General features: G+C 34.2%; 1 pseudogene; it reads right to left on the bottom strand.

Moving 5' to 3' along the window:
• Positions 1 to 24670, bottom strand: part of LOC131658639 (ABC transporter C family member 3-like) — a 49487-nt pseudogene that overhangs the window by 15856 nt on the left and 8961 nt on the right.

The raw sequence follows: 24670 nt of genomic DNA, 5'->3' as shown, positions 1-24670 counted from the left end.
ATTTCGATGACCCTTCTACCTCCAAACGAAAGGCTTCCTGCCCTCTTATGGCAAGGATTGACCCTTTCATTCTGAAAGGCTAAAAAGAGACCTATCATCTGAGTTTAAGGTAATTGCCCCTAATTGCCTTGCAATGCTCAATTTTCATATTCTTTCTCACAATTCTTCAAAAACTGGCTACGCTCATTTACGAGCTAAAGTCCACTTTTTTTCTTTCATCTACTTTTTCTAAAGACAAACGAGCAAGCAAAGCAATTAAGAGCCCATGGAAAACCATGGATGCAAAGGGTGCCTTACACCTTCCCTTTGCATAAATTACCCCCCGAACTTAGATTTCTTTAAAAAGGTTTTTTTTCTGTTTCTTTTTGCCTTTCCGAATTTGTTTGGATAAAATAAAAGTCGGTGGCGACTCTTGCTTACCGCGACATTTCGATTGATAAAAAGTTAGTTCACCGTATTACATGTTGGAACTGGTATATTGCAAGAAAAATATGATTTTTGCTTCTGGTTCAGTAAGCAATCAATTGCAGGGGTCAAGCAATCGATTGCACTGTGAAAAATTGACTTTCTACGCTTCTGGTTCAGCAAGCAATCGATTGCACACTGGTGCAAATCGATTGCACCTGACAGAAAATTATTCCTTTATTGTTTTGACCATAACTTGAGTTCTACAACTCGAAACAAAGCCCGGTCGGAAGCGTTGGAAAGGTCTTTTAATGATCTTTATGAATGTGCTTAGATATAATGCTTTTAATTGATTTAAAATTTATAGCAAATGGACTTTTAGTTACATGATGTTGGATTAACATTAATAGAATTAAGAATGTTTGTTTAATTCCCCGAGTGCGATTCCGTTCCATGTCGGGAATCGAAAGCCTCTTTGTTATGAGACTAATGTGTATCCATGTACGTTCTAAATAATTATATGCTCTGATTATGTTTCATATATTCCATGATCGAAACATATTTAACTCACATGTGACGAGTATGTACAAATGACATGATATTTACACGATGGATTTTGTCTAATATTATGTGCATATAATACAATGTAAATTGTTTTCCCGTCGTTCCGGTTGGACGTTCGGATGCTTGATTTTGTGAACTTGATTTGGTTGAATATGCGTGAATCGGAGTATAACCGTACTACTAGGATAGTAAATCCTGCTTACCCACTATGTGGATGCCCATTGGTAGCCCGTGTGGCGTTTATGATATGTATTATATACCATGGATGATTTGGCTTTTATGCCTGTTGTATATACGTGTCTATATCCGTATATTTTGCGTTACCTGAGCTACTATTGCGGTGGAAGCAAGTGAGGGTCTTTAATGGCGTTTCCCACTTGGTAACTCACCTGCGTGATTAGTATGGTAAGTGGGTGATGCCACATAGGCAATCACTGAATTACTTGCCTCTAGTAACGTCAATTAGACAATGTTACTAGGCTTTCGCCCGGTGGGCTTGTACGTCGAAAAGGACATATTGCACCTGTTTACTCACCTGCGTACAGAGGATGAATACCATTGCAGTGGAAGCAAGACCGGGGTCTTTAATGGCGTTTCCCACTTGGTAACTCACTGGCGTGCTTGGTGATGAGGTTGTAAATGCCAAGTAGGCAATGGTACAACTTAACTCATCTCGGGTGGAATTCCATATAGGAATGACCCGAATTCATCGTGCGGTGTGCTTGTGCAAGTCTTTCGACATATATGTACTTGGATACTCACCGAGGGTACGTGGCAGAGGTAGCCTAGTCAGATGGGTATAACTCCTTGATTCCTCACATAAGGATGTGAGTTTGCATATTGTGAATTGTTGTCTTATTGAACGCCTCCTTGGATAGTTAAGGGACTTCCAATGGTGGTGTATCCTTGTATGTACTTGTACCAGACCGTGAGGAAACCTGGATTCTCGGTGAATCTGTTTGTTTGCATGCACCTTGTAGAACCGAGCGAACCCGTAAGATAGGGGAACTCACTGAGATTTAGTAATCTCACCCCATTCCAATTATTATTTTTCAGGAACAGGTTAGAAGTAGATGGATTTCTTGATGGACTGCCTTGAAGACCGTGGACAAGTAATTGGCAGGAAGACCTAGTCAGACGTTATTTTTCTGCTGTGCATTGTTGAAGACAAGCCAATCATATACGTTTTCAGTTGGATATTTGAATTGTATATGATTTTAATTTCTTTTCTTTATCGCTTATGTATGTTTCTTGTACCATTTATAGCATCACCGCATATTATTCTAGACATATATGTACGGGGTGTTACAATATATTAAATACAAATCCATTTCAAAACATTTTGAATATTATAAATTATAAAGAAAAATCATATATGCCAAGATATAAAATTATTTTTTACTAAAATTTATTAGATTATTAGTATAAGATTTTATTAAAATCTACGATTCTATTTTTAAATATTATTAAATTATTAATGTAAAATCTAATTAAATATCTCTCTTCTACATTTCAGATTTAAATTTAAATAATACATTAAATATTAAATTAAATATTAAAGTTAATATAGTTTTAGTAGTCACATTTTTATACTCATAAATTTATGTGATACGATCCTTTATATAAATAATGGATAATAGAGAAGTAATAAAAAAAATATACAAAATATATTAAATATAAATTCGTTTAAAAAACTTTACAATACCTTTAACCCATGGAAGTTATATAATAAAAAGATTAATAAATTATTAATTTCCTGAACGTTACATAATAAATGAGTTAATAATGACTTATATGAAACTTTTTATCATTTAATAAATATAATTTTATATTTAAATATATATTTCAAAAATTCAATTCATAGTTTAACATAGTACAAATTCATTTATCAAAACATTTTTAATTTTATAATTTATAAGAAAAATCACATATGCGAATATATTAAATTAAATTTTATTAAAATTTATTAGATTATTAGTACAAGATTTTATTAAAATCTACCATTGTACTTTTAAATATTATTATACTATTAATTTAAAATTTTATTAATTTCAATTATCTACTTGAATATTTTTTTAATTTAATAAATTTAGTTTTATAGTTTATTATTAAAATAAAAAATTATATTCATAATTTATCATAGTACAAATGTATTTATTAAAAATTGTTAATTTTATAATTTATAGAGGAAGAATACATAGCTCAAACTATTATATTATTATTATTCTTATTATTATTATTATTATTATTATTATTATTATTATTATTATTATTATTTTGTTGTAGTTTATTAGATTATTACTACAAGCTTTTGACACAATAAATAAATATATTGTGTAACTCATATTCTTAACCTATGAATTACATTTTTTAATATTTTGTAACGCATATTCTTTCATTATTATGATTATAATTACTTATTTATTCTATTAATATACATTTTAATTAATGATTTAATTAGTCATTATTCGTTATTATTCTTTCAATTATCATTGTGTATATATATTTTTGATATTGCATTATCAAAGTGTTCTACATATAAATTGTTGGTTGTGCTCTTCAATTTTGTATTGTAAAAATTTTAGTTTCTCTTACCATTAGTTTTTGTGGCAGAATAGAGACTTAAATTATTATATTATAAATCTTTCAATTCTCTTTTATATTGATACAATTTCATTTTGTCTACTATTGAACTTTCTATCTAATTGTCTTTTATTGGATGATCTGAATCAAGAGAAGATCTTAAATTTGTGTTGCATCATTGTTGCTTGCTTGGGAGTTCTATGAAATGATCGTTCATGTCGCCACATAAGTAAAGGTCTTTAACTCTAATATATGCATCAATAAAAGTTCTATTTTATTAATATAATTTAGTTAGTTTATTATTTTATGGGTGTAATGTTTTAGTTCTCTAGACATTTAAGTATTATAGAATAAGTATAACGATTTCTCAAATTTTTGTGATATCATTATGTCTTTTTCCTCTTTCATCTTATAAATCAAATCATATAAAGTGTATATTGAAGAAACATGTATTATATTTGGACATAAGATTATGGACAGAAGTGTATATTTGGACAAAAGATTATGTACATGTTAGATAAAAAGATGTATAATTTATTCTTCTATGATGTTTTACATAAACAGTGTAATTAATATTTGTGTATAAATTTTTTCATATGTCTTGGTTCATGGTCTTATACATATCACATGTCTTGAAGTGTAATCAATCGTTTTAATAATAAAAATACAAATCTACATCTACATATGGGTTTGGATCATCTCCTTTAATATTTTCTCTCCAACCCTCTCCTTCACATTTATGTCTTTATCTCTTTCTAACATTTTATTTCTCTTATTCTATTTATCATTTTTTTTAATTCTCTAAACAATTGCATGTGTTTCGGTTGAAAGAGAGGATGGATAGAATGAGATGATCCATTGTGTCTACATAAATGTAAAAGAATCTACATATATGAATGTGACGACTTCCGAGAGACAAACAAACTTGAGTAACAATTTTAAAATTTATATTTTTAATTAATTATTTTATATTATCCTTCTGATAAAAGAATTCCTTTCAAATTTCAAAGACACAAATTTCTTTTGGTTGTTTCATTTATACGATTATTAGTAAAAGTCAAGGACAATCACTAAAACATGTTGGGTATATCAACTATATATATTGTCATATCAAGAATTGTTTCATGTACAACTATATGTTGTCATATCAAGGGTTATTTCTATGGAAGGGTTGAATATATTGGTGACTATTGATGATTGTGAAGATAGATATTAATACAATATTAAATGTAGTTTACAAAGAAGTATTAAATACTATTTTTTAGTTAATTAATATTTATTTCTTTACATTTATACATTTTAAATTATCATAGTAAATTTTTTCTAATTTATTGTCTTTCATATTAACAAATTAATAGTATAATTGCATACATAATCTTAATGACATATAAGATAATTTTATATGCTTTCACATTAAAAAATTAATAGTATACTTACAAACATAATTTAAATGACCTTATTTTTCACATTAAAAAATTAATAGTATACTTACAAATATAATTTAAATGACCTTATTTTATATGCAAATAGAATATAAAATATCAACTACTAAAAAAATATAATTTTATTTCTAATATATCCGTGCGAAGCACGGGTCGGCGATCTAGTATATATAAATCCAAGGTTGTCATGATGGCAACCCTAGCCACATGTCACCTTGGTAGTATCTCTAAAAAGAATTTAGCCACATGTCACCATGGTAAAATTCTAATTTTGATTTTTATTAATTTAATCCTATATTAAAGATAAATAAAAATAATAAAAATAATAATATAATATTCAACCACACATATTAATAATAATTATACATATAATATATAATATATAATATATAATAATTAACTAATAATAATAATAAAAAATAACAATAATACAATATATAAATATATAAAAACAAATATAAATAAGTTTATACAAATAATTTATAATGGATACGAAATAAAAAATATATACTTATAAAACTATGTGTTAAAATTCTTTATATTTAAAAATAAATCTTATAAATTAAAAAATGTTAAGAATTAAAATTTAAATTAAGAAATAAGTTAAAATTTTTAAATTTAACTTATAATTTAGATGTTAAACTTAATATAGTTCAACTGTTCAAGTATTCATATTTTTATACTTTAAAATTTTGTGTTAAAATTCTTTATATAAAAATTATTTTATTCATATAAATAATATAAATTATACAAACCTTAATTCTAACTTTTATTAATTTGATACTATATTAATATTAAATATAAATAATAATATTAAATATAATAATAATAATAAAATTAAGAATAATAATGATAGAAATGTAACTGTTTATGTTAAGTATAAGTTTTCTAAATTTAACAAAAATTAAATTTTGTATTAAGAATACAAATAAATATTGGACGTTATATAATTATAATAATGACAAAATTAAGATAATAATTATTGCATAAAATTACTATGTATAAATTCTACAATAAATTGTAATAAAAATTGAAAACTTTTCAATTTCAATCAAATTAAAATTGTTGATTGACTATAAATATGTCTTTTCTACAACCTCTCAGCTCATAAGAGAATGCTTTGATGGAAGAGATTGTACTTTGTGGGTAGAAGAGAATTTTTTTTCTTCTGTAATTGTATTGTGCATTTCTGTCTCATTCATAATCATAATCTATAATTATGTTTTTATTGTATATTTGTATTATGGATTTGTATCTCATTCGTAATTATAATTTATAACTCTTATCAATTATAATTTATATATTTATATATAGTATCAAAATCTTGATTAAGTGGTATATTTTATTTAGATGGTATAGATAATTTATGTATGTTTTGTTTGAGAATTATATTTTATTTTGATGGTATAGATAATTTAGCAACGTTTTGCTTGAGAATTATATTTTATTTTGATGGTATAAATAATTTATATAATTTAGGTATGCTTTGTGTTTTTTATGAATATATAAGTAGTTTATAAAATAACACAAGTAATTAAAGTGGATGAACGCCACCATATAGAGCAAGTGGAGGAGCAACTATGAAATGATGAAAGTTAAAACAAGCTCAATTGTATGATATTTAAACAATATGCAAGCATTTGGGATTAATATTAAAATAAATTGTGTTTGGTGGAATCTTTCATTAGCCGTAATGAAATTGAGAAAATTTTATATGAAAAATATGTGATAGTTATTGACTATTTTATTCATTTTTTTATGTATATGTAAGTCATTTTTTTTATATCCCGTAAAGTTTTTGAAAAAAAAGAATAGTTTTTCTTAAATATATTATTTTATTTGCACTAAATCAGTTTTTTTTAGACTCAAAGCAATAAATTCTCATTATCTAAAAACAATTTTTACACACTGATCGCCGCGAGGATCCAGATCTTATAAAGTAGACTTAATTATGCATATTGTGTAATGTGTACACTTCCTATATAAACTACTCAGAATCTTTACATTCTGAATAATCTCCTCATAGATCCTTTGATTATGCTCCTTATGAGTGAAAATCTTATTATTTCTACTCTTCCAAATCGCATAAACCGTCTCAGCTAATGCCATTTTTAGCACTTGAATTCTGAGCCCCTTCTTTTTGGATTCTGCCACCATCCAATCAACTTCATCATTCCACCTCATAGATTGTCTACAAATGCCGAGCCATTGGAGTACTGCCCTTCAAATTGGGTCGATTTCCCTGCAAAAGAAAAACAGGTGATCTATGTTCTCTTCACAATCACAAAATTAAGTTATGTAATATGAAAAAGAAATTATATATATTTATATCATTAAGTTAAACTCAATTAAAAATAACTGATTTACACAATGACTTAGTGATATAAATATATGTAATTTCTTTTTCATATTACATAACTTAATTCTAATAATGATCATTCATTTTTTTTTAAATGAACAATAATTATTAACTCATTAATTGTATTAATGAAAATTTTAATTAATAAATTAATCGGTTACAACTTTTATTGTTCACTGTTTATATACCAAAAACTTTATTGAGCACAAAGTTAAAATGTTAAATTAATTTCAAGAAAATACAATTATAATTTATTAATAAAATCAATATTTTGGTTGAACAGTAGTTCAAAATATCAATTTTAATTATATTTAATTTTTTGAACAATATCTATAAACTTTAAAAATTATTAGTTTATAATATTCTTATGACAAGCTCATTGAGTTAAGTTTTAGAATTTTTATTTACAAAAGAGAGAACAACCTAGACTTGATGGTTAATATCATAATGTCCATTTTATAATTTTTTATTAATAATATACTAATACTTAATTATTTTAAAACATCATTACTAATTGGAAGAATACTTAATTATTTTAAAATAGGTTTTTATTTTCCATTTAACTATCTTAATTAATATTTTTAATTAATAAATAATTTTATTTTTAATTGATGAAAAATAATTAGTTTCTACTCTTAATTTAAATTTATAAATACATAACATATTGTCACTATAAAAAAAATAAAGGACATGTGCAACTGTTGCGTATATAAACAAATACGTATTCAAAAATAATAGAATATAAAAAATATGGTACAATAAATAAAAAAATAAAAAGACAAAGCCTATCTTATTTTCTTTGGAACCGATATTATAATTTGTAAGTGATATTCATCCATGTACTAATAATAAATGAATATATTAAATGTTAACTAATATCTTCCTCTATGTAGTATAAATTAAATGTCTACTAAATAATTTATAATCCAAATGAATTATTATTACAAGTTCTAATAAATATAAATATATAAAATTTAAAAGGTTACACTAATATATAAAATATGTTTAAAAATTTTATATGAGCAATTTTACAGAAAAATATAATAGATAATTCAAATGAATTAAATATATGGAATTGGAAAATAATATTAATTATTTTTATAAAATTAACGGTCAGAAGATTGTGCACATACACTCAAATCCTTTTTTAAAATGAAAATTGGAATAAACATTTTATTATTTAACTTTCCGTAATATATGATTTTTTAACTATTCAATTCTCTTTGGAGAATATCTATTAGACTGAAAAATCATTAGATTAAAGTTTTTTCGTTTTAATTTTTAAATAGTTCTTTGATTTAAAAATGTTTATCATTCTAAATTCTTTGGACTATTAATAGTTTTTTTCCTTTTTTTGAATTTTTTTTACAGTGATGAAGTAATAATGAATTTAATTTTTATTATTTTCTCTATAATATGATTATGGGTGATGTCTAGAGTGAGGGATGAATTAAGTCCCTCATCGGTGAAACCTAATAAAAATACTTTTAGATTTAATCAAGGTTTAGAATTATTAGTAAAGAAAATGAGTATATTTACACTTCTCCACATACAATCATATTCGATGGTAGTTGAACCCAAATTTTGTTTAAATCTATCCTCTTCAACTTTCATATATAAGTGGTATATTGTAAGATATAGTGTAACTATTTAATCTTCAATTTTCATATGTAGGTGGTATATTGTAAGATATAGTGCAACTATTTAATCTGATCATTCATATTAATGGTCCACCGTGAATCACTTATTTGATGGTTCACCATAGACGCCACCATGATTATTACTCATTATATTTACACTTCTCCACATACAATAATATTCGATGGTAGTTGAACCCAAATTTTGTTTAAATCTACCCTCTTCAACTTTCATATATAAGTGGTATATAGTAAGATATAGTGCAACTATTTAATCTTCAATTTTCATATGTAGGTGGTATATTGTAAGATATAGTGCAACTATTTAATCTGATCATTCATATTAATGGTACACCGTGAATCACTTATTTGATGGTTCACCATAGACGCCACCATCATTATTACTCCTTACTCTCTTTTTTATTGTTATAATTCAAATTTATATTAATTTTAATTAAAACTATTTATGGCCTATTAAATAATTTTATATGTTATAAAAAATTAAAGGGTTAATAGTCATTTGCCCCCTGCAATAGTAACGATATTCGGTTTACCCCCCTTTTAAAAAAAATTTGTTTTCCCCCCTATAATATTAAAATTGTAAGTCTTTTGCCCCCCAAGAGGGAAAATTGCCCCCCTGTAAAATATATTTTTTTGATTTTACTCCCTGGTTTTTACACGTTTAGGGGGTACCCAAATATTACAGGGGGGTAAAACAAAATTTTTTTTTAAAAGGGGGGTAAACCGAATATCGCTACTATTGCAGGGGGGCAAATGACTATTAACCCAAAATTAAATATCAACTATTATAAAAAATATAATTTTATTTTAAATATACCCGTGCGAAGCACGGGTCGGTGAACTAGTTCTCTTAATTAGTATAATTAGCTGTAAATGTAAATATGACAGCTTAGGAAATAATCGTGTATTTATATGTGAAATCAGAATGAAAAGAATAACAGTTTTGTCCAAACCTTTGTCTTAGTTAACATGGTATCAGCTTAGGTTAAAATCCAAGAACCTAGTCTGTTTTTTTTCACGATCCTAGTCTGTTTTTTTCACGATCTGTTTCACTTTTGTTCACGTTCTCGTTTTTTTTTCTCTTCTTTTTCAATTCTCGGTTATTTGTTTCCGAATCCAAATTATCCCCTTATTCTTGTTCAATTCCTATTTCCATGACTACCGAAAAGCATGAAGTCTTGTTGGTTCGCCTCAATGGCAAAAACTACTCAGTTTGGGCATTCCATTTCGAGATATTCGTCACTGGAAAAGATTTGTGAGGTCATGTTGATGGCAGCACTACAGCCCCTGACAAAGACAAAGATAAAGTTGCACATGCCAAATGGATAGTCAAAGTTGCTCAAGTCATGTCCTGGGTCCTAGGTTCTGTTGATCCCAACATTGTCCTGAATCTTCGACCTTACAAAACAGCAGCAACAATGTGGAATTATTTGAAGAAAGTCTACAATCAGAACAACGCCGCTCGAAGATTCCAGCTTGAACACGACACAGCTGTCTTTAAACAGGATAGTCTTTCGATCTCTGATTTTTACTCTCAATTCATGAATCTGTGGGCTGAATACACCGATATAGTTTATGCAATTTGAATCCTACAGGGTCTTAGTTCTGTACAATCTGTTCATGAAACTACTAAACAAGATCAATTTCTTATGAAATTGAGGTCAGAATTTGAAGGCATTCAGTCCAGTCTCATGCATAGAAACCCTGTACCATCATTAGATACATGTTTCAATGATCTGTTACGTGAAGAACAACGTCTCCTTACGCAGTCCATCATTGAAGATAACAAATCATCTACTGTTCAAGTGGCATATGTAGCACGGGGAAAATCAAGAAGTCATGACATGAGTGTTGTTCAATGTTTCTGTTGCAAGCAATTGGGACATTACGCTTCAAACTGCCCGAAAAAGTTCTGCAACTATTGCAAAAAAGACGGACATATTCTTAAGGAATGTCCAATAAGGCCACCAAAGAGAAACGTCACAGCTTTTACAGCCTCGGTTGGTTCATCTATTCCGAACAATTCAGCCAATCCAGCACCGGTTCAACAAAATGCTTCTACTACTACTACTTCCACGGTGACCCCTGAAATGGTTCAACAAATGATCGTTTCAGCATTCTCTGCTCTCGGATTCTCAGGTAAACCTTCTTCCTCTTGGTATTTTGATTCGGGAGCTTCCAACCACATGACCAACAATGCCCAATTTATTACGAATATCAAAAATTATTTTGGAATTCTCAAGATTCATACTGCTGATGGAAATCAATTGCCTATCACAGCCACTGGTGATATTTCTTCATCTCTAACAAATGTTTTTGTCTCGCCTGGTCTCACTAGTAATCTCATTTCAGTCGGTCAATTAGTCGAGAATGATTGTCAAGTACAATTCTCACAATCTGGTTGTCTTGTGCAGGACCAACAATCAGGGAAGATAATTGCGAAGGGGCCTAAAGTTGGACGTCTTTTCCCAATTCAGTTTTCACTGCCTCCAAGTCTTTCTCTGCCTTTAGTTTCATGTAATTCTGCTAGTGTTGATTACCAAATATGGCATAAGCGTCTTGGACATCCAAACGCAAATGTCCTTCATGACTTGTTAAAATCTAGTTTTCTTGGAAATAAACACATTCCATCTCTTAATTCCGTTAATTTTGATTGTATTCCTTGCAAGCTTGGTAAAAGTAAAATTCTGCCTTTTCCAACACATCAATCTAATGTAACACAAGTTTTTGATATCATCCACAGTGATGTCTGGGGCGTGGCACCAGTTATATCTCATGCTAATTACAAATATTTTACTTTTTATTGATGATTATAGTCGATTCACGTGGGTCTATTTTTTGCGATCAAAAGATGAAGTCTTTTCAGCTTTCAAATTTTTTCATGCTTATGTTCAGACCCAATTTTCATCAAAAATAAAAATATTTTGCTCTGACAATGGAGGAGAATACATGTCACACTCATTTCAGGAATTTTTGCATTCCAATGGCATTGTATCTCAAAGGTCATGCCCCTCAACTCCACAACAGAATGGAGTAGCGGAAAGAAAAAACCGACATTTGCTCGATGTTGTTCGTACCCTTTTGTTGGAGTCTCATGTGCCTTCACGATTTTGGTGTGAAGCCCTTTCCACCGTTGTCCATCTTATAAACAGAATGCCATCTCCATCAATAGGTAATGAATCCCCTTTCATTCGGTTATATGGTCACGCATCAAATTACTCCACTCTTCGAGTCTTTGGTTGTGTGTGTTATGTCCATCTTACTCCACAAGAACGCACCAAGCTTACTGCACAATCTGTTGAATGTGCTTTTCTCGGATATTCTCCTCATCAAAAGGGATTTCTATGTTATAATCCTAACCTTCGTAGGATTCGTGTATCTAGAAATGTCATTTTCCAAGAAAATTTATATTTTTTTGCATCACATCAGGATCTCATCTCGTCTCCAATTTCTATTTTGCCACTGTTTTCTAACTCCCATTCAGGTCAACAATCTTCTAAACCTCTCTTGACCTACAAAAGATGTAGTACTGCCGCTCAAAATCAACCAACGGATGGGCCCCCTCAAGAAAATTCCTTGGCTGCTGGTCCAGTAGAAGAAGAACCAGAACCAGCTCCTCTACGACGCAGCTCACGCGATAGAAAACCCCCGGAAAGGTATTTCAAATGCATGACAGCATCATTATCTTCTATTCCTATTCCTTCATCTTATAAACAGGCCATGGAGAATGATTGTTGGCAGAAAGCTATTGAAATAAAACTTCTTGCTCTGGAAGAAAATCAAACTTGGGATATAGTGCCATGTCCCTCATCTGTTAAACCTTTAGGCAGCAAGTTTGTGTTCTCCATAAAGTTGCGTTCGGATGGATCCATAGATCGATACAAGGCTCATTTAGTTGTGCTTGGAAATAAGCAAGAATATGGACTAGACTATGATGAGACGTTTGCTCCGGTTGCCAAGATGACAACCGTACGCACTATTCTTGCTATTGCTGAGTTACAAGCTTGGCCACTACATCAAATGGATGTCAAAAACGCATTCCTCCACGTTGATCTTCAGGAGGAAGTTTACATCAAGCTTCCTAATGGTATGCCTACACCTTCACCTAATACTGTTTGCAAACTGAAACGATCTTTATATGGATTAAAACAGGCACCAAGAGTATGGTTTGAAAAATTTCGATCGACACTAATTGGTTTTGAATTCAATCAAAGTCAGTATGATCCATCTGTTTTCCTACAAAGGACTCCTAAAGGCATCGTGGTGCTTCTTGTCCATGTGGATGACATTGTCGTCATCGGTTCTGATCAAGATGGTATTTCTAGAATCAAACACCTGCTGCATTCAACTTTTCAAATGAAAGAGTTAGGTCGTCTCACTTATTTCTTGGGTTTAGAGGTGCATTATCATCATGAAGGTATTTTTCTAAATCAACAAAAGTATATTCAAGACTTGGTCCAGCTAGCTGGACTCACAAATACAACCCTTGTTGACACTCCTATGGAAGTTAATGTTAAATATAGAAGAGATGAAGGAGACCTTCTTGATGATCCCACTCAATATCTCAAACTGGTAGGAAGTCTTATCTATGTAACTATCACTCGCCCAGATATTTCTTTTGCTGTACACACAGTTAGTAAGTTCATGCAAGCTCCACGACATTTCCATCTATCAGCGGTACAACGAATCATTAGATACCTCCTTGGCAGTCCAAAGCGTGGTTTATTTTTTCCCGTTGATTCATCAATCAAACTCCATGCATATAGCGATGCCGATTGGGCAGGATGCCCAGACACAAGAAAATCCACTATTGGCTGGTGTATGTTCCTAGGAAATGCTCCTATTTCATGGAAATGTAAGAAACAAGATTCAGTCTCAAAGTCGTCCACTGAAGCAAAATATCGCGCAATGTCTGCCGCTTGTTCTGAAATAATATGGTTGCGCGGTCTTCTTACTGAGCTTGGATTCTCTCAACAATAACCAACTCCGCTACACGCTGACAATACCAGTGCCATTCAGATAGCAGCAAATCCAGTTTACCATGAACGGACAAAACACATCGAGGTTGATTGTCACTCTATTCGGGAAGCCTATGATAGAAGAGTCATCAATTTTCCACATATCTCAACATCAGTTCAAACAGCTGACATTTTCACTAAAACATTGACACGTCAGCGACACAATTTTCTACTTGGCAAATTGATGCTTGTAGATTTACCAGCATCAATTTGAGGGGAGATGTCAACAGAATCATGGGCAGTAATTAACAAATTATTAGAAATAATTCTGTTGAGATTGTACATTTATTTGTAATATTTATTCTCTTAATTAGTATAATTAATTGTAAATGTAAATATGACAGCTTAGGAAATAATCGTGTATTTATATGTGAAATCAGAATGAAAAGAATAACAGTTTTGTCCAAACCTTTGTCTTAGTTAACAGTATTTGTCTATCAATTGCATATTCGTGTCGTTAAATCTTGATTCTTGCTCAAAACAGGTTATGGTTGTTGATCCAGAAATTGTTTCAGAAAAATGTTGTATTACTGGAGCTTGACATATACCAGTTAATCGCGCCAATTCCCGTGCTGATGCTGAGTAGTATCGCTGGTACCATATGCATGCTTGTCGCACGCTCGCGAAAAAATGAACAGAGTCGCCACCAATATATTTATCCCATAAGGGAAAGGAATATCAGAGAACCTAACAAAGGGTAAGAACAGGGTCTTGCGACCAGAGAATCTAGGTGCGGGAGTCAGTTACGCGAGGGGAAGGTGCTAGCACCCCACGCGCCCATCGTACTCGATGGTATCCACCTACGTTTGCTTCTATCTAAAGGGTGTGTATCTATGTCTATGTCTAAATGCGAAATGAATGCAAAATGTAGGGAAAATAAGAATTGTACTCGCACGGGCCCTACCCCGCTGCCTACGTATCCTTTTCAGGAATCAGAGTTACCGTAGCTCGGCTCATGATTTTCTGTTTGTTTTTGTGTTTTTTTAGTTGGGCGGAGTTAACGCTCGCGCTCTTGCATAAGGGGGACAGCCTAGGATGCAATGGAGCGGAGATAACAATGCCCTTAAGAAAAGAAGAAAAAGAGAGATTGGTTTGTGTCTTTTAGGGTAATTCCATGATGACGAGAACCCACTACAAGGTCTCGCATCACTTCCTTACTTTGTGTTAAATCTGACCATTTATTAGTGTTTTTTGAAGTGTTTTTGGTTGGTGTTTTTTAAGGGGATTTAATTTGTGACTTAGATCATACCAAAAAGAGTTTGTTTTGCATATTTAGAGAACGCACATCGAGGCCTACGCCACAATCGTTTCTCTAAATAACGGTTAAGAAATACATCGAGGCTTCACACCTCAATCATTTCTTCTCCGATAAGTAGGAATACAAAAAGGAGTTCTTTTGTGAATATTTAGAGAATGCACATCGAGGCCTACGCCACAATCGTTTCTCTAAATAACGGTTAAGAAATACATCGAGGCTTCACACCTCAACCATTTCTTCTCCGCTAAGTAGGAAAGAACATACATCGAGGCCTACGCCTCAATCATTTCCTTCCTACCATGAAATATAGCAACGGTATGATCTTCATCGATTTTTATTAAGTATTTTAAAAGTTGAAAAGGAAAAGAATGCAATAGGGAACTATTTCTGAATTCTAGTCTAAGTTGTTCTAATTCCTATTTATCAACTAAAGGAAGTTTACTAAGATTGCAACAAAATTCTATCATTATATCAAACAAATGGAATTACATACAAGGAAATACTAGACTAAACAATTATGTACACATGAAAAGAAAAATCCAAGTAAAATAGAAGAAAAAAAAATTTATTAAAAGGATTAAAAACAATTTTAACAAATTAACAAAAATCGTGACAATTATTTACACACCCTAAAATATCTAAAACAAATTTTTATGTATTTTTATTTGAATTAAAATTGGAATTGTGAATTAAAAGGTTAAAAGAAAACAAAATTTAAAAGAAAAATTCTAAACTACCAGGGGTGCTGAAGTAATTTCCAAATGAGCTAAAACCAGGTTAAATGCATTCTGGGCCAGAAACAGGGGGTGGAGAAAGCATGGGCGCGTAGGCCCAAATTCGTTGGAGTGTGGTGCATTAGCAATATGAGAGTGCAGTTTCAGAAACGGTTCTGGGCCCAGTTCTCGTGGCCCAACTATTCCTTTTGTTCCACTTTAATAGTCAGTATTTATTCGTTTTTTTTATTTTACTCAGCCAGCACTTGTTATTGAGCTTATTATTTGCATGTGAATTGGTAACGAGACATGGAACTTATATCAATAGGTCACATGAGTTTAAGTGACTAGCAGACAAAATTATCCACAGGCTAATCAACACATGACAACTCACCGGCTAATGATTGAGAAACAAACAAAATAACAATCAACTGGGAAACTACTACCAATTACAAGATGCCACGCATGCAGGCCTGAAACGAGCTCATGAAAAACACAGACGCCGGAGATACTTTCTCCGGTCGCCTTCTCCGACTGGCCTGACGGCGGAGCTGGCCAAAATTTCCAGAAAACGTAAAAAAGGTCACCATCCCCTTTGCTTTTTCACGTAGATTATAGATCCGGCCTTAGTTTCCAAAAATTCTTCCTCAATTGTTCTAACCGAGAGCAACAACTATACCCTAGTTTGCAAAACTTTCATGAAAATTAAAGATTCTTGCATCATCATCTTTCCTATGTCATATAAGGCTCAAATACGCAGTTCAAACGAGTATACGCACGCCATGACACGTAAACTGAAATCAAACATAAGAATCGAAGCTCCATACACAGATATGCACCACACATGTCAGCATATGCTTCGTCTATCAATCTACACATGCTGAGGGAGGTTTGAGAGTGTTTACCTGTTGACTTCGAATCGATGCTAATCTTCAGAGAACTCTACGCTCCAGCCTTGAATCTTGGCACGTACGTGAATGTTTCAACAACAAACGCGAAAGAGAATCCGTGGTGATGATGACGAATCTTTGAGGGAGTGTGGATGTAGAGATGGAAATCCTTGATAGCTTTGGAGTGTGCAAGATGATTTGAGTTGGAAAACGGTTAGAGAATTTGTTGTAGGTTGTTGAAACGAGACTGATATCGTGAGGGAATAGGGAGTGCTGTCGAGAATGAAGGTGGAGAGAGAGATGAGTTGTCGTGGTCGCTGGAGATTTCTTATGGTGGTAGTTGGAGTTTGATGAAGATGATGGTAGAGGTTGAAGGTGGAGGAAGAAGATGAAGGTTGCTAGTGGTGGTTGAAGGTGGTGGTCATGGTGTTTGTTCAAAGTTTGTTGGAGATGGTTGGAGTTTGTTAGGGTGGTAAGTGGTGGAGAGAGAAAAACGGTTATGGTGGTTGTTATGATTGTTATGGTTTGTTATGGTGGAGAGAGAGGGAAGAGAGTGATGAGAGGGATAATGAGAGAAAATGAGAGAGGGAAGAGGAGAACGAATCTGGAAAAATGGAAGTGTAGTGTGTGTTCTTGTTTGTGAAGAGCCTTGGTTTATATATGGTGTATGGGGTTGCATGGAGTATTATGGTGGAGGTGTAGTAGTGTAGTATTGTGCATGGCCTTGTATGGAAATGAGTACTAGCTTCTACGCTGCAGCAATGAAGTCATGTCCATGTTCCCCCCTTTGTGTGCTTATTTCTCTCTCCATAGGACATCATTCATTTCAAACTCGAAAGCAACATGAAGAGGGCATATGATTGATGAGTTTTGATGTTTGAGAGTTGTAAAGATGAGGTCTGGAACTTGCTCAAAAATGCACCCAAACATCACTTGGCACGGCTGATCCTATCTCGCACGCAGACTCAAGTTTTGGCCTAGATTCAATGCAGGGATACGACTTGGTCAGGTCATGACTTTAGGCTTTCATATCTTGATCCACACACATTCAATGATTTCCATCCATGACTTGTTGGGAAGAGCATATGGCAAGGAACAATTTGATATCAAGATGGATCCAAATGGATATTTGTAGAGTCCTAAAACTGGCTTCGAATTCAGCGCGCCACGTGTTTGATGAAAGGTTCGCGCGTGACCAGAAATCTGCCTAGCTGAATGACTTGAACGAATGCATTTCCTCTAACTTCAAACCAATATAACTCTTGAATAAAGCTTCCAATGGAAGAACTCCCAACTAGAGAATTGTAGAGGGCTATGATTCGAACACTTTTGATGTTGAGCTTGTCTTAAAATTCTGTCGTTTTCAACATGATAATTGAACTTGAAGTCAGCTGCCCAGCCAATTGGAAATTCACTCAAAAATTCTTTAAGTGTAGAACTTTCCTCTTTTGGCAAGTTCCTATTCCAACTAAATTTCCAAATTTGGCAGTTTTGATTATTTCTTGATTTTTCTCATTTCTTTGACTTTCTTTGACCGATTTTCCACCAAAAGTCAATATTTGAATAATTCTTCTGATTTTGACCCAAAAGTCAACTGTTCTGATTTTCTCTGATTATTGATGAAATTCCCGACTAAAGCTTTTCCAGTCAAACCCAGTCAAACGAATGTGTCCACATGGCCAATATGAAAGCTTCTCACTCATAAAATCCATTCCTGATTAAATGTTGACTAGAAAGTCAACTGGTTGACTTTGGTCAAGGGAACCCTGATTAAGAGGATCAGATGACTTCTAGACTTGTACATCTCCATCAATGCCTTGAGTTGAGGAAAACCCATAAGAGCTCTTTCTTGCTAGTCTTTGATTGGTACCAATGATATGTATGTATGCAATGTCATGACCTAGATGGATGTATGTTCAGCGGTTGTAAACCAGATGGATGAGGGTAGGACAAATTTGGGGTATGACAGCTGCCCCTATTTAATCATCTTAAACCTGAGGGTGAGATTGGCGCTAGCCTTTCGAACATTCGAGGTTTAAGGAGATTAAATATCCAAGACCAGAAATTTGTCCTACAAGAGGAGACGGTGTGAGTGTTGTCCTTATTTTTGTTTTGATATCTGCTGGGGAAAGAGAATTTTTCTTTTTTCTGGTGAAGATATTTACAGTGAGTAATTGGAAGAAGGGTGATAGCTTGTAACGTAGCCCCAGGTGCCAATACAAGGTTCCCAAAAGAAATGTTTCATGAAACAATGACTGAAAGGAAATAGATCTCGTGCGATCTACGACTCAATATCAGGAGAAGACCTCGTACGATCTTCAAGACAGAAAGGAAATAGACCTCGTGCGATCTTACGACTCAACATCAGGAGAAGACCTCGTACGATCTTCAAGACAGAAAGGAAATAGACCTCGTGCGATCTACGACTCAACATCAGGAAAAGACCTCGTACGATCTTCAAGACAGAAAGGAAATAGACCTCGTACGATCTACGACTCAACATTAGGAGAAGACCTCGTACGATCTTCAAGACAAAAAGGAAATAGACCTCGTACGATCTACGACTCAACATCAGGAGAAGACCTCGTACGATCTTCAAGACAGAAAGGAAATAGACCTCGTGCGATCTACGACTCAACATCAGGAAAAGACCTCGTACGATCTTCAAGACAGAAAGGAAATAGACCTCGTGCGATCTTACGACTCAACATCAGGAGAAGACCTCGTACGATCTTCAAAACTGAAAGGAAAAGATCTCGTGCGACCTATGACTCAACATCGGGAGAAGACCTCGTACGATCTTCAAGACAGAAAGGAAATAGACCTCGTACGATCTACGACTCAACATCAGGAGAAGACCTCGTACGATCTTCAAGACAGAAAGGAAATAGACCTCGTGCGATCTACGACTCAACATCAGGAAAAGACCTCGTACGATCTTCAAGACAGAAAGGAAATAGACCTCGTACGATCTAAGACTCAACATCGGGAAGAGACCTCGTACGATCCTCAGGACAGAATAGACCTCGTACGATCTAAGACTCAACATCGGGAGAAGACCTCGTACGGTCTAAGACTCAACATCGGGGTTTGGTTTCGAAATGGTTTGCCAAGTTGAAAATTGGGATTTGAAAGGGTTTGCCAGGTTAGGAACTGGGCTTTGAAAGGGTTTGCCAGGTTAGGAACTGGGCTTTGACAACACGGTGGTTGGACTTGAAAAGTTTTCCCGTACGGGGGAAGGGACCACGGAGACTAGTGACGACTAGACTCGATCACGAAGATATTGATGCTTGCGCAGCACAAGAGTTACATTAATCCCTCAGGCCAAAGGCGGGGTGTAACTCTTCAAGAGCGGCAATCGTTCGAATTGCCACACACCAAGTATGGTTTATTCAAACGCTTGAAAAATGAGATGGGTTGAATGCCCACCCTCATTCGCACTCTAGTTTGCACGCAGCACACGGGAAATAACCACGACAAGACTAGTGACGACTAGACTCGATAAGAAGATGATAGTAACCATTGGAGATTACGGAGATATTGATGCTTGCGAAGCATAAGAATTACATTGATCCCTCAGGCCCAAGGCGGGGTGTAACTCTTCAAGAGCGGCAATCGTTCGAATTGCCACACACCAAGTATGGTTATCCAAATAATTGAAAAATGAGATGGGTTGAATGCCCACCCTCATTCGCGCTCTAATCTGCACGCAGCATACGGGAAATAACTTCGGAGACAACGATTCTGACGAAGAAAGACATTGCATCCGATCCATATTGGAGAGAGAAAATGAGACTTCTTTTGGAGATTGAGGATACCAGGTATCGGCACCGTGGTTTGAGGAGGTTTGTAACGTATTAGCAGATATCAATCGGAGTTTGTAAGGACAATATTTTTTGTGGGGAAGTATCGTCGTCTTGATTAAGTGCTGATTTGTATTATCTGGCTTATGCTTTGTATGCATGTTTGAATTCTTCTATGGCGTAATGATCCGCTTTGACGGATATGCTACGCTTTTGAGGATGCAATGTTATATGCAGTGAATACTATATGCAGAGTGCCAAATAAAGGCATTAGTGTGGTAAACACCAGGGAGACTCCCCTTAGTGTTAAGGACCATGTGGAGGTGCCAATAAATATTGGACTTTGATTTGCAAGATGCCCCTTCTGGTTGTTGGCTTGTAGAGTGTAGAATAAATTCTGACTTCTCACCATGTGCCACTGCTTGGAGGATTTTTAGCTTGAGGAGATTCCCTCAATTCACCATGTTGGGGATGAGAAATCCAGGTAACGAGCCTTGGTTAGGGAAGTAGGACAACTCCTAGGAGAAATAAACTCCTATGCTTGAGGAATGGAACAAACTCTCGGGAGAAATAAACTCCAGGTTTGGGGAGAGACCAAGGTTCCAGGAGAAATAAACTCCTATGATTAGGGGGAGGACAATAAAACTCAGAAGATCGTGCCCCAAGTTTTATGACCCATGAAGGAATTTGCCCCAAAGGATCCTTGGAGAGATTTGTCGAATCTCGACTTAACTGCCCCAGATTGGTCAAACTCAAGAGATATTCCTCGGCATGATTGCCCCAGATTGATCAAAGCTTGAAGAGATTTATCGACATGATTGCCCCAGATATGTTGAACTTGATAGAGATTCCTCGACTCAATTGTCTCAGGTTAGGTACATCTTACTAGAATCCTCAATCTTTCTTTGTTTTGAAGTCATACAAACATGGAAACAACTTTACCACGCTCAACGGAGTCTTCAAATTCTTCCTCTCAAGGTAATCAAGGAAAGCATTAACTGTTCATGCCCAACGGAGTTCTTTGGATAACTTGCCCCTTGATAATCAGTCTCTGAAACGATTAGCTTTTTACTCCACGGAGTTCTCAAGTCTCTTGTGCTTTGACATGATCAAGTTGCTCACTGATTCTCATCCTGAAATTTCTTTGATGTTTAAGCAGATGTTTGTATGCAAAAGAATGTTAATTCTAGGAATGATAATTCTAATGCAAAGTGTACGTTAGTCTTGAAGTTTGAAGAAACTTTTTTATTGAAATGAGGTTGCGACCTCTTGTGAATGGATCACTAGTTGACACAACCCCGATTTTTGCATGTAGAAGATAAAGCAAGCATACGATACCAACATAAATATGTATCACGCTTCATTGGGAGTCAGTTAAACGCTATCTCATCGAAGTGCGCTTTCAAAATAAACCCTACTTCAATTAGGACTTTTAAGGGTTGTAATTTGGCCGGGTTAACGGTTTTTAGAAAACAAAGGATTTTAGGCTCAAAATTATTTGGTACCCACCCCCTTCGTGATGTTCTCCATTCCTAGGTTCAATTAACTCGACACGAATGTTCATCCCTCACAAGGATTTTGAAACGGTTGAAGAATCAATGAGGTTTTTTTGGACATGGCAGTCACTTCATCTTGCATTTTTGGTGTCTGATCACACGACTTTGTTCTTTTGATAAGGATTTTTATTTTGTAATCCTTATTTTTCGCTTCTGCTTTCCCTAACTTTTGCCTGGACAAATTCTCTTGAATTTTATTTTGGAGTCCAGCGGGATGCCCTAACTTTTGCCTAAGTCACTTATTTTCATGTTATTGACTTAGCGGGCTCTTCTCTTTTTTTTTATTCTCCTTTTTTGAACAAGTCGTGTGATATCGCGTTGCTCTCGATTTGTTTGAAATATTGTGACTGCCTCATTCTCTGATTGATGAGGGATAACCATTGTGGCATCGTCCTCTTTTGACCTCTTGATGGAATAAGGATAATCATTGCGGTTTTGACATTCCTCAGCCCTTTGAAGGATAACCCTTGTTGTATCCTTAGATTCATACCTTTTTGGTGAGTTCTGAACACTCGATCAAGTTAAATGAACACTACCCTGCCCCAAGGTTAAAATAAGGGTTTTTATGATTAGAAAAAGAAACTCCTTCTCCAAGGCTCAAAGGGGTTAACGAGGGTCTATCTCCCTTATATCTCCAGTGTTTGGGGATTTGAAACAATGCCTGTACATCCTTAGTAGGGTTTTTATTCGAAAACACATGATTAGAGATTTTTCATTTTTATCTTTCATCATTCTCCCTCAGCTTTTTGCATAAGCAAGCAATTAGTAAAGTTGGTATCGTAATGCCAAAACATTTTATGAGTGATAACGAATGGATTACTTCAAGACAAACATAGACAATGTATTATGATTTTCATTCAGAAATTAACAAGTTTTTACATGCTATTGATGCTTAAACACACAAATGAAAAATTACAATGAGAATGCAGTAAGGAACTAAATGGGTGTCGTTGTTGAGGAGACTTGACTCCGTCTGGACTTGTTGAGCTTGAATACTTTCTGCAGCTCCTTCTAACTACTTTAGATTACTTCAAAAGAGAACTCCAACGAAGTCACCCATGAATTGTAAACTTTTGCCTTGCTTTAGGGATTCGAGCAATGCGAGTGATGCAATGCTCAAGATAAGAGTATGTCTTGCTTATCCCTCGTGCGGGAGCCCTAAGTATAGATGTTGAAGAAGTATTCGCCTTCATAAAATGGAATAGCCTTGTATCGTCATCAGATTGAGGAGATCTATTTGTGGTGAAGAAGACCCCAAAACACGAATCTTAACCAACTGAAATTCCTACAAACGAGGAAGCAACTGGGCATAAGGCCATCAATTTGTTTCTTATATTTTTCTCTCCGTTAACAAGCAAGGGCCACTGAGAAGGAAATCACGAGAAAAGGCAACTGAGATATGAAGTAGAACCTTGAGGATGAGAAGCATTATGAAGAACACTCCTGATTACCACACGGAAGAAGATTCTGACGAAGTCACATAGGAATTTGAAATGCTTTTAGGGATTCGAGCAATGCAAATGGCGCAATGCTCAAGATAAGAGTACGTCTTGCTTATCCCTCGTGCGGGAGCCCCAAGCATATTCATTGAAGAAGTATTCGCCATTAAACACGGAGGAACCTTGTGTGGTCACCAAACTTAGAGAAGCTACTTGTTGCAAGGAGAGCTCAAACACCAACTGAAACACCAACCTCCACGGATACAACTGAGCACAAAAACCTTGAGAATGAGAGATGCTTCTACAAAACATTCTTGATTACTTTTTGAAAAAGATTCTGACAAAGTTGCTCGAGAATTTGTGGTGTTTTCATTATTATTATACCAATGAGTTCAAACAAGGAAGTAGCCTTCTACAAAACAGGAAATGCTGAAATGAGAATGCGGAAATGAAATGATGATTGCCATAGTTGAGGAGCCTTGACTCCATTTGGGCTTATTATTATATTCTTTTTTTTTGGTGATACTTTCTGGAATACGGACATTCACTTATGCATGAACTCTTCGTCTTATGTGCAGGCCATTTGGAGTGAATGATATTGCTTTGGAGTCAATGAGATCTTGGACTTTGTGTTTCAAAACATTACAATCCTCAGTTGAATGTCCAGACGTCCCAGAATGGTACTCACACCTTGCATTTAAGTCATATCCTTGAGGAATCGGTGTTGGAGGGGGCTTAAACTCCCTTAGTTGGACCAAAGAATCCTCGAGCAAATGAGAAAGCAACTGACTGTAGGTCATAGGAATTGGGTCAATTCTTCTTGGTGGTCTCCTTGGCATTTGTGGACCCTGTTGATGGCAATGATTCAAGTACCCATTCTGTTCAGGTGTCTTCCTCTTTTGATCTGGCTGTGAAACAAACGGAGACTGATGAAGTGGGAAATCTGGAACCCAAGATGGTGCATTATGCTTCTGATTTGAAG

The sequence above is a fragment of the Vicia villosa genome, linkage group LG3, assembly GCF_029867415.1.
Source record: "Vicia villosa cultivar HV-30 ecotype Madison, WI linkage group LG3, Vvil1.0, whole genome shotgun sequence".
Classification (NCBI taxonomy): domain Eukaryota; kingdom Viridiplantae; phylum Streptophyta; class Magnoliopsida; order Fabales; family Fabaceae; genus Vicia; species Vicia villosa.
Note: the sequence above shows the minus strand (reverse complement) of the source record. Positions and strands in the feature narration are given on the sequence as shown.